This window comes from Pongo abelii, chromosome 20 (genome assembly GCF_028885655.2).
Source record: "Pongo abelii isolate AG06213 chromosome 20, NHGRI_mPonAbe1-v2.0_pri, whole genome shotgun sequence".
Lineage (NCBI taxonomy): Eukaryota > Metazoa > Chordata > Mammalia > Primates > Hominidae > Pongo > Pongo abelii.
Genome location: NC_072005.2, coordinates 58923702 through 58942989, shown reverse-complemented (window position 1 = coordinate 58942989; position 19288 = coordinate 58923702). Strand labels below are relative to the sequence as shown.

At 42.3% G+C, this 19288-nt stretch overlaps 2 protein-coding genes across 5 annotated transcripts in view; both read left to right on the top strand.

The window, feature by feature from the left end:
- The window catches only part of ZNF600 (zinc finger protein 600), a 169195-nt gene that overhangs the window by 97745 nt on the left and 52162 nt on the right, over positions 1-19288 (top strand). The window lies entirely within an intron of this gene.
- LOC100462078 (zinc finger protein 813) overlaps positions 1-19288 on the top strand; it is a 44004-nt gene that overhangs the window by 1964 nt on the left and 22752 nt on the right. The window contains exon 1 of one of the 4 annotated variants that reach the window (XM_063720274.1): positions 12934-14997. The exons of the other annotated variants lie outside the window; for them this stretch is intronic. The gene's annotated coding sequence lies outside the window, so the exon portion shown is untranslated. Of the gene's footprint in view, positions 1-12933; positions 14998-19288 lie in introns of those variants that run through there. 4 annotated transcript variants of the gene reach the window in all.

The following is a 19288-nucleotide window of genomic DNA, read 5'->3' as shown; positions in this document are numbered from 1 at the left end:
AAGTTGTGAGGATGGAGCAGAAGAGGTGGAAGAGAAGGAATAGAGGGAAGAAGGGGATAAACAGCAGGAGAGGAGAGAGGTACAAAATGAGGAGCAGAACCCCGGGGGAAAATAAAACAAGAGCTAGAGAGAGAAGGAGAGAATGAGAGATATGTACAGAATCAGGGAAGGAAGCAAAGTAATGAAGAAAGAGACGCTGGGTGCAGTGGTTCATGCCTGTAATCCCAGAACTTTAGAAGACTGAGGCAGGGGAATTGCTTGAGTCCAGGAGTTCTAGACCAGCCTGCATAACATAGTGAGACCCTTATCTCTGCCAAAAAAAAAAAAAAAATTAATCGGGTATGATGGTATGCACCTGTAATCCCAGCTACTCTGGAGGCTGAGGGAGGAGGATCACTTGAGCTCGGGAGTTCCAGGCTGCAGTGAGCTAAGATCATGCCACTGCACTGCAGCCTGGTCAACAGAGTGAGACCCTGTTTCCAAAGAAAAGAAGGGGTGGGGTGACTTTGGGATCAGATGAGTAGGTGAGTTTATTGGATATGATTAGTTGTGACATGTTGACTTCTGTGTATATAATCTAATAACTTAAAACGATTAAATTATAAAGATGAGATTGAGAATTTTAAAATTCCTGTCTATGAGACATGTACATTCTGTAAATCTTGGCATCAGAGGTTAGCTTCCACTTGGAATCCCTATTCAGCCAGAGGGCAGCGACTTATTGAGTTGTAAGTTACTCTCTTCCCTTTTCCCAGGGTGGGGTAGGACGTGGGGCAGTGAAGTGTGACAAAAATCACTTTCTGTTATTACACAATACTTTTAATTTAATTAATTAATATTTTGAGACAGGGTCTGGCTCTATCACTCAGGTTGGAGTGCAGTGGCGTGATCTCTAACTGCAGCCTTGGCTTCCTGGGGTCAAGCGATCCTCCTACCTCAGCCTCCTGAGTAGTTGGGACCTCAGGCATGAGCCACCAAACCCGGCTAGTTTTTTATATATATATATATATATATATATATATAATTTAAAAATGGGGTTTTAAATTCCCAGGCTGGTCTCAAAATCCTGGGCTCAAAGGATCCTCCTGCTTTGACCTCCCAAAGTACTGGGATTACAGAGTTGAGGCACTGCACCTGGCCTACATAGTACTTTTTTTTTTTTTTTGAGATGGAGTTTTACTCTTGTTGCTCAGGCTGGAGGGCAATGTTGCAATCTCAGCTTACTGAAACCTCTGCTTCCCGGGTTCAAGCAATTCTCCTGCCTTCGCCTCCTGAGTAGCTGGGATTACAGGCTTGCACCACCACTCTGGGCCAATTTTGTATTTTTGGTAGAAACAGGGTTTCTCCATGTTAGAGAGGCTGGTCTCAAACTCCTGACCTCAGGTGATCTGCTCACCTTGGCCTCCCAAAGTGCTGGGATTACAGGTGTGAGCCATTGCACCCAGCCCATAGTACTTTCTAAAATGGACATGAAAGCCAGGTGTGGTATCTCATGCCTGTAATCCCAGCACTTTGGGAGACCGAGGTGAGAGAATCACCTAAGGTCAGGAGTTCAAGAGCAGCCTGGCCAACATGGTGAAACGCCATCTCTATGAAAAATACAAAACTTAGCCAGGCATGGTGGCGTGCACCTATAGTTCCAGCTGCCCAGGAGGATGAGGTACAGAATCACTTGAACCTGGGAGGTAGAGGTTGCAGTGAGCTGAAATCATGTTGCTGCACTGCAGCCTGGGTGGCAGAGCGAGTCTCCATCTCAGAAAAACAAACAAACAAAAAAATAAATAAAAGGGATATCAAAAGTGCTTTTGTTCTTGTTGTGTAATAGATTTCTTTTTTTTTTCTTTCTGGTTTCTCATTTATTCATTATATATATGTAATTTTTTTGCAGTTGGAGTTTGAGAAAAATCTTAGTTTTAAGAGTATCTTTTTAAATACATAATCACTTCTGAAAGATGCCTTTGTGGCATCCTATAACCAGCTCACATCATTCCTTTCTGTACATGTATATGTTCCAGTTATGTTCCCGTTGACCTCAGAGTTTGTTAGATTTTTTTTTTAAAACAATTTAAAAATAGTTTTGGTTTGAAATTAGTTGCATCCAGTTCAGATCGAGGTCTGCATGCTTTCTAGTTTTATTATTTATTGGAAACCTTTGTTACCTCATACAGAAGTTTGATTGTTTCAGTGTGTACCTGGTAAAGATGTCAATGACCTTTTACCTTAACATCAAAATGTAGTTTAACCAGTTAGTCTATTTTTCAGTTTTCTTTCCTTATATCATTTGTTAAAATCTTGAGCTGAGAGCTATTAAGTGCATGTTTCCCTCAAGGCCCTCTGATGCATTTGGATAAATGTTGAAAGATGGGTTGGATTGGCATGGAATGCTGTTCCAGAAGCACTCCTGTATTTTTTTTTTTTTTTTTTTGACAGTTACACTCTTGTTCCCCAGGCTGGAAGTGCAATGGTGCCATCTCAGCTTGCAGAAACATTTGCCTCTGGGGTTCAAGCGATTCTCCTGCTTCAGCCTCCTGAGTAGCTGGGATTACAGTTGCCTGCCACCATGCCTGGCTCATTTTTTGTATTTTTAGTAGAGACGAGGTTTCACCATGTTTGCCAGGCTGGTTTCGAGCTCCTGACCTCAGGTGATCCACCCACCTCAACCTCCCAATGTGCTGGGATTACAGGCGTGAGCCACCATGCCTGACCACCCATATATTCTTGATTGAAACAATTCACTTATGTCTTAGTTCTACAGCTGACCTTCTTTCCCTGTTTTCAAGGTCAATAACTGTGTGTTCACACTTCTGCATTTTATGAATGTTACTGTGATTTTTTTTTAAGGAAGAATTAAATGTCAGGAATCAGTGACATCAGAACCTTGTAAAGGAAGTTTCTTTAGCCCAGGTATATGAAAGATGCTTCTGTAATTTTCAAGGATAGGGGTGATATAGAACAACCCTTCCCATTAGCCCTTCCAGGCCCCCATGTAAGAATTCAGACACACCTTCTCACTCATCTCAGATCTTCTCAGGGTACCTTGGTGAAAATGTCCCGCTGCTCTGAGCCCAGTGAGCCTCCCTGCAACTTGGAGATGAGGGGCTAGACCAGAAAAGCTCAACCTGAGTGACCCTGGCCCCTGAAATGATTGGCAAAATAGAGTGTGTGTCTGGGTGTGGCTTTTCTTCTGGGACAGGGGAGTGTACAGTTGTAACTAGAATTTTAAATGGGATGCAGTACCCCAAAAATGAAGAAAAACATAAGAATGTAAGAAACAGAGCTGTAGACTCAGACACAGAGACCAGCTTCGGGGCCTTTCTCTGTATGAGGACATCACAGCAAAATCTAAAGCAGGTCATGTCAATCCCTGGCAGGGAACCCTCCACCAGCTTCCCGTGTTCCCCAGGACAAAAGCCCCACTCCTCACTGTGGCTCCACAGCCCTGTGTCCAGCCTCCTCCTGGGAGCTTGCCCTCATCTCATGAATCCCTCTGCCCCGGTCACATTTTTTTTTTCCCAAATACCAAAACCTTTTCTGTCTCAGGTCATTGTCCCTGCTCTTACCCTATGTCCCTAAATGATCACTGCATTGTCCCTTTCTTCTCCTTCAGTTCTAGGCTCAGAGCTGTCTCCCATGCCCTCCCACCCCCATCTGAAGTTCCCTCTGCCCATCAGTCTCTATCACGTTACTCAGGTTTTATTATCTCTGCATCAATCATATCAGAAGCGCTTTTTCTTTCTTTTTTTTTTTTTTAAGACAGAGTCTCACTCTATTGTCCCAACTATGAGTGCACTCTCGTGATCTTGGCTCACTGCAGTCTGTCTCCTAGCTTCAAGCAATTCTTGTGCCTCAGCCTCCCAAGTAGCTGGGATTACAGGTGTGTGCCACCACACCTGGTTAATTTTTGTATTTTTATTTTTATTTTATTATATTTTATTTTTGAGTCTCACTCTGTCACCCAGGCTGGAGTGTAGTGGTGTGATCTTGGCTCACTACAACCTCCACCAACAGAGTTCAAGCAATTCTCCTGCCTCAGCCTCCCGAGTAGCTGGGATTTCAGATGCCCACCAAGCCAGGCTACTTTTTATGTTTTTAGTAGAGATGTGGTTTTACGATATTGGCCAGGCTGGTCTCAAACTCTTGACCTCAAGTGATCCACCAGCCTCGGCCTCCCAGAGTGCTAGGATTACAGGCATGAGCCACTGCACCCAGCTCAATTTTTGTATTTTTAGTAGAGACAGGGTTTCACCATGTTGGCATGGCTAATCTCAAACTCATGACCTCAGGTGATCCATCTGCCTTAGTCTCCCGGTGTACTAGGATTACAGATGGGAGTCACTGTGCCCACCCAGAAACACCCTTCTGCATGGATTACTTTGTGTGTTGTGTCTCCCTTACTTGAAGGATACACAATTACCATCTTGGCCACAGGACAACAGCAGCACCTACTCTGGAGTTGCAGTTTAGATGCTGAGGTATCCTCAGGGAAGACTGAGGGGCTGGGGCAAGTGTGAGGATGGTACCACATTTCTTCTGGAAATTTCAACTCTAATTGATCTAAACTTCCTGTGGCAATTTGTTTTAGTCAAAATAAGAGGAGAAGGCCTCATTAAGGTCAGAAAAGCCCTATAGACCAGACCCTGTGTCTTCAGCCAGTCCTGAGGCATCCCCATTTTTGTCATCTGTGTTACTGCCTCACTCCAGCTCCCAGGTCTTCCATGCTCTGCACATCACCAGGACCCAGTTTGGTCATTATGGGCAGGGGCTTTGCCACCGGCAGGTGATGTGCTTAGAGTCAGGGTGGGGAGAAGGTCAGGAACCTGAGGGGCATGAAGGACACACTCCTACACAACTAGTTCTGTTCAGAGGAGCTAGAGGCTCCATGACTTCAGGAAAGATTCTTCCAAGGATCAGAGTGCAAACAGCACAGTGAACTGCAGCCCAAGGGCCACCTCCTCCTGCCAGGCCAGTGGTGATGACTCTGTACTGGCTTTTCCTTGCCTGTCACAACACATGAGCATGTGCACACACACCCATACACACAGACACACACACACACTCACACACACACACAGTCACAGGGCAGCTGAGGAGCCAAGGGTCAAGTCAAGATGCCATAATGTAAATGTGGGGCTGGGTGTGGTGGCTCACCCCTGTAATCCCAGCACTTTGGGAGGCCAAGGCTGGTGGATCACTTGAAGTCGGGAGTTTGAGAGCAGCCTGGCCAACATGGTGAAACCTCATCTCTACTAAAAATACAAAAATTAGCTGGGTGTGGTGGCGCATGTCTATAATCTCAGCTACTCAAAAGGCTGAGGCAGGAGAATCACTTGAACCTGGAAGGTGGAGGTTGCAGTAATCCGAGGTGGTGCCACTGCACTCCAGCCTGGGCAACAGAGTGAGACTCCATCTAGAAAAGAGAGATGGAGAGAGAGAGAGAGAGAAGGTGTCACTCTGTGGCCCAGGTCTGGAGTACAATGGCACAATTCTAGTTTACAGCGGCCTTGAACTCCTGGGCTCAAGTGATCCCCACTTTAGCCTCCCAAAGAGCTAGAAGGATACGCATGTGTCACCACACATAGCTAAGTCTTTTCTTTTTCTTTTTCTTGTTTTTTGAGATGGAGTCTTGCTTTGTTGCCTAGGCTGGAGAGCAGTAGTGCGATCTCAGCTCAGTGCAGTCTCTGACTCCCGGGTTCAAGCAATTCTGCCTCAGCCTCCTGAGTAGCTGGGACTACAAGCTTGCACCACCATGCCTGGGTAATTTTTGTGTTTTTAGCAAAGATGGGGTTTCACCATGTTGGCCAGGCTGGTCTCGAACTCCTGACCTTGTGATCTGCCCACCTCAGCCTCCCAAACTGTTGGGATTACAGGCATGAGTCACCACTTCCGGAATTATTTTTTATATTGTATTTTTATTCTGTCCAGGGTGAAGTGCAGTGGGGCAATCATAGCTCACTATAGCCTGGATCTCCTGGCCTCAAGGGATCCTCCCATCTTGGGAGAATACATGGATGGATAAGTCCATGGTTACATAGAAAACACATCATTTGTAATAACTTTTATTTTTTATAATAATTGTAATAATTTTAAGTATTTTTCATTGTTGTCAACTATCACAATAATGGGTTAATAGTAAAACAGGCCAGGCACGGTGGCTCATGCCTGTAATCCCAGCACTTTGGGAGGCTGAAGAGGGTGAATCACGAGGTTGGGAATTCAAGACCAGCCTAGCCAAGATGGTGAAACCTCATCTCTACAAAAATTAGCTGGGTGTGGTGGCAGGTGCCTGTAATCCCAGCTACTTGGGAGGCTGAGGCAGGAGAATTGCTTAGACCTGGGCAAACGAGGTTGCAGTGAGCTGAGATTGTGCCACTGCACTTCAGCCTGGTTGACAGAGTGAGACTCTGTCTTAAAAGGAAAAATAGTAAGAAGGATTGTACAGTATTATATTCATGCCTGTGTGTGTCCATTCAATGACCTTGTAGGATGCTCCATGTTCTTACCCTTGAACCTATTTCATGTTCTCTCCACTAGATAAACCTGTGTCAGTTTAGTTTTGAAGCAGTATCTGTTACTTAGGTGGTTAGATTCAAATCTGAATCCCAGACATCTGGATTCAGGTGCTTGTGTTGACATTTTTAGGTATTTGATTTGTGGCAAGTTTCCTAGAGTGTGTGTGATGCAGTTGTCTCCAAGTATGGACATTTCTTCATGGGATAGTATGTTATTTTATGGCTTAAGACATGGGAAGCACTTAGAACAGTGTATGGCACATGGGAAGCATTCAAAAATGTTAGTCATGGCTATTGCTGTGATCATAACAGTTTTTAGTTTTGGACTTTACTCTCTTTTCTATCAAATCTATTGGACTTTGTCCTCTCTTAGACACCACTTGTATTTCAGCTCATGTAGGTAATGAATATCACCTGTTATGTTGAACATACTATCTGTAGAGAAAATTCTGTGTTTGCTTTTTTTTTTTTTTTTTGAGACAGTCTCACTCTGTCACCCAGGCTGGAGTGCAGTGGTGTGATCTCAACTCACTGCAGCCTCCATCTCCTGGGCTTGTGATTCTCCTACCTCAGCTTCCTGTGTAGCTGGGATTACAGGTGCCTGCCACCATGCCTGGCTACTTTTTATATTTTTAGTAGAGAAGGGGTTTTACCATGTTGGCCAGGCTGGTTTCCAACTCTTGACCTCAAATTATCTGCCCGGCTTGGCTTCCCAAAGTGTTGGGATTTCAGGCATGAGCCACCACGCTAGGCCCTGTGTTTCCTTTTTATTTGTATATTTTTTACATTGTCCATAAAACTGAGACTTCCACAGTGACTTAAGGGATCTTAAAATATTTCATGGAAAAGTACAATAAAACACCACTGTGGAGAAAAAATATTCAAAAATACCTTAATGTGGGTTTGTCAGAACACAGTCTTTGATCAAATTAGTACTTATTTTCTCTTTTCTCATTTTGTGTGAAGGTGATAACTGACTCCTCCATAATGTTTTGTGGATATGTGTGTTTCATTTTACGGACATTTTACTTTCAGGGATGTCAATATAGAATTCTCTTTGGAGGAGTGGAAATGCCTGAACCCTGCGCACAGGGCTTTATACAGGGAAGTGATGTGGGAGAACTACAGGTACCTAGAGTCTGTGGGTGATGAAAATGTCCCTGCAGACATGAGAAATCTGCTCTTGTCTATCTTGGCTCTTCCTGGTTATGTATTCTCTTTTGTGATTTTGCCCCATGCCTGCTTTCTTGTTTATTTGTTTTTGAGACAGTTTCCCTCTTGTTGTCCAGGGTGGAGTGCAGTGGTGTGATCTCTTCTTACCACAACCTCTGTCTCCAAGGTTCAAGCAATTCTCCTGCCTCAGCCTCCCAAGTAGCTGGGATTACCAGCATGTGCCACCACGTCTGGCTAATTTTGTATTTTTAGCAGTGACAGGACTTCTCCATGTTGGTCAGTCTCATCTCAAACTCCCAACCTCAGGTGATCCACCCGCCTCAGCCTCTCAAAGTGCTGGGCTTACAGGTGTGAGCCAATGCACCCAGCCCCCATACATGCTTTTGACGTACATGTCATTGTTTTCTGCAGTGATGACCCTCCTGTCAGTCATGAATATCTTGTTAGGCACTCCCCTATGGAGTGAGTTTGCATAAAAACAGAAAATTTATGAAGAACACTTTGACTATTATGATTGAACATCATCCTGCTCTAGGCAGAGACGCCCTGGAAACCCTGAGCAGAATTGTCACCGTGGACCAGGATATGAGATAGAAAGCATCACACTGACTGACAAGTGTTTCCAGCTGTCATGCTTTCTTTTTTTTTTTTTTGAGATAGAGTCTCCCTCTGTCACCCATGCTGGAGTGCAGTGGTGCAATCTGTGCTCATTGCAACCTCCACCTTCTGGGTTCAAGCAATTCTCCTGCCTCAGCCTCCCTTGTAACAGGGATTATAAGCATGCTCCACCACACCTGGCCAGTTTTTGTATTTTTAGTAGAATCGGAGTTTCACCTTGGTGCCCAAGCTGGTCTTGAACTCCTGACCTCAGGTGATCCACCCACCTTGGCTTCCCAGAGTGCTGGGATTACAGGCATGAGCCACCATGCCTCAGCCATTCTGGTTTTTGAGGAGCATCATAGAAGTTTCTCTCACTGGCACTGTGGCAATGTTCATCCCATAAACTAATGATCATCTTCTCTAAGCAGCAGTCAGTGGTGTTAAAATTCCTCCTACTGAGGATATCATTTGGGCTCATGGCCTTATATGAGGCTCTTGACTGAACTGTTGTTCATTACACATTTTTCATACCGATATGTGTCACTGTTCATTTTTAACAAGAAAACATTTTTTCAATTTGTTGTAGAATCAACCCTGTAACAGATATGGTTTTCATCAATCTTATTAAGGGAGCTTGTGAGGTTGAATGAAATCCCCATATTTTAGTGTTCATTTCTTTTTTTTTTTTTTGAGATGGAGTCTTGCTCTGTCACCCAGGGTGGAGGCAGTTGTGTGATCTCAGCTCACTGCAACCTCTGCCTCCTGGGTTCAAGTGATTCTCCTGCCTCAGCCTCCTGAGTAGCTGGAATTACAGGCATGTACCACCACACCTGGCTTAATTTTTGTATTTTTAGTAGAGACAGGGTTTCATTATGTTGGCCAGGCTGGTCTCGAACTCTTGACCTTAGGTGATCCACCCACCTTGGTCTCCCAAAGTACTGGGATTACAGGCCTGAGCCATGCCCGGTCTACAAAGATATTTTTGATGAAACATTTTTGTTGAGTTGGTGTCTCCATGAGGATATGAGGGCCTGGCATTTGCTAGTCTGTCACCTTCACTTTTCATGTCTCATTTATTCCAGAGACTGTGTTTAAAAGTCCAGGGATATGACATCAGATAATATAGGAACCAGGAAAAGAGACACCCTTGTTTTTACATAAGAAACAAGATTTACCCTCAAGTTTTTTTCTTCTTTTTTCTTTTTTTTTTTGAGATGAAGTCTCGCTCTGTTGCCCAGGCTGGAGTACAATGGCACAATCTCAGCTTGCTGCAACCTCTGTCCCCTGGGTTCAAGCGATTCTCCTGCCTCAGCCTCCCAAGTACCTGGGATTATAGGCATCTGCCATCATGACTGGCTAATTTTTGTATTTTTAGTAAGATGGAGTTTCACCATTTTGACCAGTCTGGTCTTGAACTCTTGATCTTGTGATCTACCTGCCTCAGCCTCCCGAAGTGCTGGGATAACAGGCATGAGCCATTGAGCCTGGCCTTACCCTCTAATTTTCATATGCAAAAATTTTAGTTAGTGCATTATTGTTTTCTTCACTAATTTGACCAATCACATACATAGGCAACAATCTCTGTCTGGGTCTGTTTTCTTTTCTTTTTGTTTTGTTTTGTTTTTTGAGACAGAGTCTCACTCTGTCACCCATGCTGGAGTGAAGTGGCCACATCTCAGCTCACTGCAACCTCTACCTCCAGGGTTCATGCAATTATCCTGCCTTAGCCTCTTGAGTAGCTGGGATTACAGGCATGCACCACCACGCCCGGCTAATTTTTGTATTGTTAGTAGAGACAGGGTTTCACCATGTTGGTCAGGCTGGTCCTGAACTCCTGACCTCATGATCTGCCTGCATCAGCCTCCCAAAGTGGTGGGATTACAAGCGTGAGCCACTGCAACTGGCCTGAATCTCATTCATTCTTTTCCCTTGCCCATATTGTAGTTTGCAGAGTTAACCATGGGTCAATATTTTACCATTTGCTCAATTAGTTCCACTTTCATCCAAGCTCAAGATTTGGTCTATCCTAGTGGAATTATATTCCCACAGATGTGCATGCACAAAGATCCCTCCCACATGCCCATTACTTCCTGCCTCCACCCTTGCCCTCCTTTCCCGACCTTGCCTCACAGGGTACATTGATCTGGATGCAAATACTGTTGCTTTCCAGCCTATTGATTTGTAATAGTGAACACCCCATTTTCCCCGTGAGCCCCTCCTCTCCAACACTACTCTCCCTGAGTAAGTGAAGACCTTATTCATCCACTGGACAAAATTATAGGAGGCTGCCTAAATCAACATGTGCAGGGCATGATGACTCAGCTCATGATCCATGAGGGATGGCTTTAGCACCACTGTCAGCAGCACAGCTCAGCCCTTGTGTCACCTTTGATATATTTGTTACTGTTCTTGTATTTTCTGTGACTGGCCATTTCCTGTACTGCCTGGGCAGACTATTGTGCTTAAGAACATGTCATGGGATCCTTCAGGCCTAGGATCAAGTCTTGTCCCTCACTTACCGTACATGCAAATTGGGGTGAAGTACATAAACACTGTGGGCCTGGTGTCCTTATTTGAGAAGTAATGTTAATTTGCCTCCAGGTTTTTAAAACAAGTTAATGCTATTAGATGGCTTCAAGTAATGCAAGCTTTATAGTACAGATTCTGAACTTCTTTTGTTTAATAAGATTTGTCAGCCTTTGGTGATGTTGGTGATTAGATGCCCCTTTTCCTGTGTCACTCATTTCACTGTCCTGTCAGAAATAGCTTAGAGTAGCTGGCCATGGTGGCTCATGCCTGTAATCCCAGCACTTTGGAAGCCCAAGGTGGGTAGATCACTTGATGTCAGAAGTTTTAAACCAGCCTGGCCAACAGAGGTTAGCCACTTTTCCCAGCCTGTTTTTGTTTCTTTAACAAAAATTGATAGGGATTCGTGTGGGTATTGTGTTAAATCTAAATCATGTTGGGTTATATAAGCATTTAACGATATTAAGTTTTCCAATCTATCAATATTGGTTGTATCTCTATGTTTTTAATCATTTTGATCAATGTTTGTAGATTTCAAGGTAGAAACTTCTCACATTTTTACATTTATTCCTAAGTATATCTTAGTTTAAATTCTCTAGAAAATGGAAGTGTTTTCTTAATTTCCTTTTAAAATTTTTTATTGTTAATGCATGGAACTTCAACTAATTTTGGTGTAATATTGTATTCTGCAAATCCACTGAATGTTTATTAGTTCCACTTGTATTTTGGTTGAGTCTTTGTGACTTTCTACACAGAGGATCATGTCATCTACAAACAAATAAAATTTTATTTATTTCTTTCTGATTTGGATGAGTTTGATTTCTTTTGCTATTTCATTGCTCTGGCTAGGACAGCCAGTATTGATTGAATAGAAAGGGTGGGAGCATTCTAGCATCATGTGAGATCCTACAGGAAAAGCATTCCATTTTCCCTGATTGGTTATTTCAGCTGTAGTCATTTCATGGATGGTCTTTCATATTGTTGAGGTAAATTTCCTTCTCTATCTATTTTGTTTAGGATTTCTATGATGACCGGATGTTCCTAAGTCTTTGCACATCAGGGCCACAGCCCCTACCTCACAAGAAACAGGTGATCTTTTGAAAGGCTTAAGGCCCAAGAGTTCATTCTGAGGGCTTTTTAACCTGTGGATTTGGTCTCGAGCCATATCAGAGGGTTGTGTCTGTGTGAGTGTGCAAATGTGTGGTGCTTTCCAAGTTCAGTTAACATTGGTAACTTTTTTTTTTTTTTTTGAGTCAGAGTCTCACTCTGTCACCCAGGCTGGAGTGCAGTTGTGTGATCTCTGTCTCCAGAAAAAACAAAAAACAAAAAGATAATATTTGCATTGTTATTGGCTCGTTTTTGATTACTTGGGAAAACAGCTTTCAAAAGCTTAAGGTTTTTAAATACACCTAACTTTCTATATTTTTTTCTGATGTTCTGTTTATAGCATTTTTTTTTTTTTTTTTTTTGCGATGGAGTTGCACTCTTGTTGCTTATCCTGGAGTATAGTGGTGTGATCTCAGTTCACTGCAACCTCTGCCTTCTTGGTTTAAGTGATTCTTCTGCCACAGCCTCCCGAGTATCCGAGATTACAGGCAAGCACCATCACCCTTGGCTAATTTTGTATTTTTTTAGAGACAGGTTTATACCATGTTGGTCAGGCTGGTCTCGAACTCTTGACCTCAGGTGATCCACCCGCCTTGGCTCCCAAAGTGCTGGGATTACAGGCATGAGCCACCATGCCCAGCCATTTGTTTAGTTTTTTGAGATGGATTCCAGCTCTTTCGCGGAGGCTGGAATGCAGTGGTGCAATCTCCACTCACTGCAACCTCTGCTCCCTGGGTTTAAGTGATTCTCATGCCTCAGTCTTCCGAGTAGCTGGGATTACAGGCTCACACCCAGTTTTTTTGGATTTTTGGTAGAGATGGGGCTTATAGGTTTGAGCCACCACACCTGGCCATCCCCATTTTTATATGTACCATTTAATCATTGACTACAGTCATTCTGTTGTGTTATGAAATAATAGGTCTTATTCTATTTTTTGTACCCATTATCATGTTCCATTTATTAATTATTTCTAATTAAAATAAACTTTTTTTGCCAGGCACGGTGGCTCATGTCTGTAATCCCAGCACTTTGGGAGGCCAAGGTGGGTGCATCACCTTATGTCAGGAGTTGGAGACCAGCCTGGCCAACACGGTGAAACCTGTCTCTACTAAAAATACAAAAATTAACCCAGCATGGTGGTGAGCACCAATAATCCCAGCTACTTGGGAGGCTGAGGCAGGAGAATCATTTGAACCCAGGAGGCAGATGTTGCAGTGAGCCAAGACCATGCCATTGTACCCTAGCCTGGGCAACAAGAACCAAACTCAATCTCAGAAATAAATAAGTAACTTAATTAATTTTTAAAACATAAAGATGAGGTATTGCTATGTTGCCTAGGCAGGTCTCCAACTCTTGGGCACTAGCCATCCTCCTGCCTCTGCCTCCCATCATGCTCGGATTACAGGCACGAGCCACCATGCCTGACCACATTATGCTTTTATAACTTGCTAATATTCTAGATATGCTAATTTCCCTTCTAAATGTAATCATATTTTAGCTAATTACTAGTGTTTGATAGATGAATTCTTCCATAACTAGGGATGTGGGAGAAAAACATAGTTCATAGTACATATTGTTACAGATATTGTCATAAAATTGTTACATACAGAAATGAGGTGATTTACATTTTTATTTTTATTTTTATTTTTATTTTTTTTGAGACAGAATCTCACTCTTTTGCTCAGGCTGGAGAGCTGTGGCGAGATCTTGGCTCACTGCAACCTCTGCCTCCTGGATTCAAGAGATTCTCCTGCCTCAATCTCCTGAGTAGCTGAGATTACAGTTTTGTGCCACCGTGCCTGGCTAATTGTTGTATTTTTAGTACAGATGGGGTTTCACCATGTTATCAGGCTAGTCTCAAACTCCTGACCTCAGGGTCATCCACCTGCCTCGACCTCCCAATGTGCTGGGATTACAGGTGTGAGTCAATGTGCCCAGCCAATTTTATAATTTAGTTTTATTTTTTTCAGGGCCCAAGTAAAACAGAATAACTTGACTGCAATGTATTCTTAGTAATATTTCATCATCTTTCCCTATATGAAAATAAATCCTAACATTTAAAGATTGCATATTTTATAGCCTTTTTTATTCACACCTGATAGAACACTCAGGAGAGAATAACAAAGAAAACACCTAAAATAGATTACAATTGGATGGGTATGGTGACTCACCTGTAATCCCAACACTTTGGGAAGCAAAGTTGGGGTGATTGCTTGAGTCCAGGAGTTGAAGGCCAGCCTGAGCATCATAGTGGGACCACCCCTCTACAAAGTACTAAAAAATTAGCCGGGCTTGGTGGTGAGCGCCTGCGGCTCCAGCTAGTTGGGAGGTGTGGTAGGAGGATTGCTTGAGCCCCAGAGGTTAAGGGTGCAATGAGCAGTGTTCCTGCCACTGCATTCCAGCCTGGGTGACAGAACTAGGTCCTGTCTGAAGGAAAAAAAATTACAATTTGAAGATAAAAAGTACATTTTCTAATTTTTTTAGAAGGCAAGTAAATTTAATATTCCAATACATTTAGAAATTACTGATGTTAGCATATTATGTTGTCAACAACATTTATCATAAAAGTATTTATATTGCAGGGAAGAACTGTAAAAAAAAATGTTTTTGAGAATGAGGAGTAAGCTCTGATTTTTTTTATCTTGTCCAAATTCCTATGTAGAGTCTGGGGAGTGATGTCTTACAAACCATAAATACTCATTAGATGGGTTTTATTTAGTCCCATATATTCCTGTCTTACTTCCTAGTCTGACTGTGACAAAACGTGATAAAGAAGAAAGTCAAAATATTTGATCTCAAAACATGTTTCTGTGCCATATTTTGAAATGGTCCTTCAAAGCTGTCCTTTGTGAGGGGTTCATGTGCATCTACAAAGAATCTCTGTTAACATAGCGAGAACTTTTTCTTCTAGGTCCTCCCAATCCTGAAGAGATTAAGTAAAAATCTAACACCTTTGGAAGGTCTGAATAAAAAACATTTATCATCTATTATCTCTGAAGGCAGCCAACAGAAGACTCCAAAAGAACCTTGGTCTCCACCATCTTTTAACTTAACCTGAACATTTCCTCTCTGTTGATCCCAGGTATTTAGACAAACTCAATCAATTCTCAATCAGAAAATGTTTAAATTTACTTATAGCCTGGAAGCCCCCACTTTGAGTTGTCCCACCTTTCTGAACAAAATTAATGCATCTTTTAAATGTATTTGATTGATGTCTAATGCCTCCCTAAAATGTCTAATAAGAAGCTGTTCCCCATCACCTTGGATACATGTTCTCAGGACCTCCTGAGAGTTGTGTCACGGGCCATGATTATTCATATTTAGTGCAGAATAAATATTTTAAAATATTTTACAGAGTTTGACTCTTTTCCACGACAAATAAAACTCATTTTAAGTGTGTTATACATAAAGTTTTGGTGCTGCAAAAGAAATAGCACTCGAATATAAAATTTTCTTTTTTTCTTCTCAGAAAGGCAATTTACTTCTATAGAAGGGTGTGCCTTTACAGAGGGAACAATGGTGAGCACATACCTGGACAAGGGAGGGGAAGGGGTTATTTCTGATGCACATGGCCCTTGCTGCTGTGTCATTCCCCTATTGGCTAGGGCTAGACCACACAGGCTAATCTAATTCTGATTGGCTAATTTAAAGAGAGTGACAAGGTGAGTGGTTTGGTAGGAAAAATGTTATGGAATGAGGGTGGAGAATGAGTCAGTGGGGAGCAGGTAATTGGAGTGAGTCAGGGTGGGGCAGGTGATCAGAATGAGTCAAGGCAGAGCAGGTGATTGGAATGAGTCAGGGTGGAGCAGGTGATCGAAAAAGGTTGCTTTATGAGGAAGTTAAGTTTAAAAGTAGAAGGCAAAGAATTGAACATACTGACTTATTGATTCTTTTAAAAGAAATTTAGAACTCATATCTAACATTCCCTTCTCTTGCATTTTACTTAAGCTCTTTCTCTTCAAACTTCTTTAACATGTCTTGGCTTAGTTGTTCTGTTTGATTTTCCAAAATAAGAATAAACTTCTTTGGATAAGGTGGAGGATAGTTAAGGGAGATTTTAGTTAAGTGCTATTTTTATGAACCTCTGCACCAATCCACGGATGCATGGTGTGACACAGCACCCAACAAGAATAAGTACACCCATTACATCTGTGAGGGAAGTAAGAATTGAGGCTACTATTCTTTTCCATTTACCGAACCACTTTTCTAGCCATCCTAAAAAGGGGTCGTTTACCCCGAGTTGTTCGCTAACTTATTGGACAGAGCAGTCAGACCTTGCAATGTCTTTGTTTTACTATCAATGGGGGCAGTGTTGTTTGGGATGAAGGTACAACACTGAGTTTTAATTATGATGCAAACTCTTCCTTTTTATGCTAATATCATGTCTAAGGCTATCCCATTTTCCCAAGACATCTGGCTGGTAACCCCTAATTGCTCAGCTATTCCTTTAACAGCATCTCTAGTGTAGTTAATAGATTGCTGTTGGTTGTAATAGATTAGTTTATCCAATTTACATTTTATTGTCACCCACCAAAACATTGACTCAAATCCTGCAGCTATTTGATTTTGGGCTTTAAATTGATCTGGTATTCCCCATGGGACTCTAATTGTGTCTAAATAGATGTGAGAGTCAAAAGACCCATAAGGGACTTCTTTTGCTTTGTGGTGTCTTATTTTTCCTTTCTCTGGTTGATAAAATGCCACGGTGAAAGGGATAGCCAACTGGACTAAAGCATAAGTGCCACTTCAGTTACTCGGCAGAGTGTCCAGTAAAGGTCCACCTTAACACCACTATGCATCTACTCAGGGATGAATAAGGGGTGACTGATTGGGAAGCTTTTGAAAATTTTTAAGCTCTCTGCATCCCTTCAGGTCCCCAAGGAACGTTAAGTTTCCTCCCTGTCATGAGGGACATGAAGTGAACTTAGTGTTGGGAGTCGGAAGCTGGGTGGCCCTGGAGGGCTGACCCACAGGATGTCAAACTTTGGAATATAGCAGACAGAGAGAGCTTGGCATAACTTGTTACCCCAGGCTGTAGAATCCTGGAAAAGAGCTAGCACCCAGCCCACACCTGGTCTACTGGAGGACAGCCCTCGTAGAAAGGGGACAATCTGGGCCTCTGGCCTGCCATGCGCACAAGCATAACAATTGACTTTGTTTAACATGCTGAGGGAATATTTAATCCATTTTAGCCAGGCATTTACATATTTATACCCTGTTTCAATGGCTATGGTTTGCCTTAGGTCTCCTATTTCTACTACTGAGAACTTGCTTTTGTCATTTGGCATGAGGCATGTCATAGTTTGATTTCATAGATTTGGAAAAGGGGCAGCTGTAGGAGGAAGAGAGAAGGAGAAAAAAGCACACCTTAAAGAAGCCTATAGGATCCTTTCCAGTGACTTCTGCTCCTAAACCATAGAAATGCTCTAAAGTTGGGTTAGAGTTGCTAGTGGTAGGAATAGTAATGGATATAAGCACTGGGAAAGGAAAGGAAAGGAAAGGAAAAGATAGATAGACTAAGCTTTCCTTAGCTTTAATTTGGTAGGGCTTGATCCAGGAACAATGGCCCATGATTCTGATGATAATGGGCACTTGCTTGACTCGGGTGTGATGTGTGCCTCCCTTTCTGCTGTGCAAACAGCAGTCTCAGTGGTTAGCAGCACAAGATAGGGTCCTTCCTCGGCTGGCTCGAGTTTCCATTCTTTCCACCCTTTGATGAGAACGTCATCCCCAGGCCGATACTGATGTACTGGAAACTCCGGAGGTGGCACCTGTGCTAAAAGACCTCTTGTTTTAAAGGAAGAGAAGGTGGAGGATAAACCAAGTATATAATTTCTAAGAAATTGATCATTTGTTTTAAATGTGGGGACATCAGTAGTGGACTTTATAATCCTTGGTGCCTTCTTGCTGATAAATTTTCTTTAGCACCTATTTTTATTAGTTTTTAGACCAAAGAAATCCAAATACCATTTTATATTTAACAACACTTCATGTATGATTTTTATACCAGATAAGCTAAATTTCACCTTTATATTAGTGTTTTATTAATGTTAAACTTAATTTTAATAAAACCTTCTAGACATATTTATCCAATGTTAATGTCTGACCGTAAGATTTTTATAGACTCTTTCTAACCTTTTATAATTTTTGTTAAAGAGCATGTTAGTGCTTTAAGAAAAACCAGTTGTGCTTTTATTTTAATATCCAGTTCACAGAAAAACTGGATATTACCCCTTTAACTTTTGCCAGTATGTTTACACACAGAATTTCCTTTACAATTAACATTTCAAAACTTGCTTAAACCTTTAAAACACATTTTTTAACCTTTTAATGTAGGTAAAAATCCACATTCTTATGCCTCCTTATAATCCTTTTACCAAAAGTATATTTTACTTTTCTTACACATCTTGCACATAAACTGTTTCTTCAATAGTTTTACATTCAGAAGGACTAATTACTTTTAAATTACACGACATTTCTTGCATAAATTCCCTCTTATAACTTTCATGCGCGTCCGTGTGAAGAGACCACCAAACATTCTTTGTGTGAGCAACATGGCTGTTTATTTCACCTGGGTGCAGGCGGGCTGAGTCCAAAAAGAGAGTCAGCGAAGGGAGATAGGGGTGGGGCCGTTTTATAGGATTTGGGAAGGTAATGGAAAATTACAGTCAAAGGGGGTTGTTCTCTGGTGGGCAGTGGTGGATCTCACAAAGTACATTCTCAAGGGTGGGGAGAATTACAAAGAACCTTCTCAAGGGTGGGGGAGACTATGAAGTACCTTCTTAAGGGTGGGGGAGATTACAAAGTACATTGATCAGTTAGGGTGGGGCAGGAACAAATCACAATGGTGGAATGTCATCAGTTAAGGCTGTTTTTATTTCTTTTGTGGATCTTCAGTTACTTTAGGCCATCTGGATGTATACGTGCAAGTCACAGGGGATGCGATGGCCTGGCCTGGGCTCAGAGGCCTGACATTCCTGCCTTCTTATATTAATAAGACAAATAAAGCAAAATAGTGTTGAAGTGTTGGGGTGGCGAAAATTTTTGGGGGGCGGTATGGAGAGAGAATGGGCGATGTTTCTCAGGGCTGCTTCAAGCAGGATTAGGGGTGGCGTGGGAACCTAGAGTGGGAGAGATTAAGCTGAAGGGAGGCCTTTTGGTAAGGGGTGATATTGTGGGGATGTTAGAAGAAACATTTGTCATATAGAATGATTGGTGATGGCCTGGATATGGTTTTGCATGAATTGAGAAGCTAAACGGAAGATACAAGGTCTGAATAAAAGGAGGAGAAAAATGGATATTAAAGGACTAAGAATTGGGAGGACCCAGGACATCCAATTAGAGAGTGCCCAAGGAGGTTCAGCGTAATTACT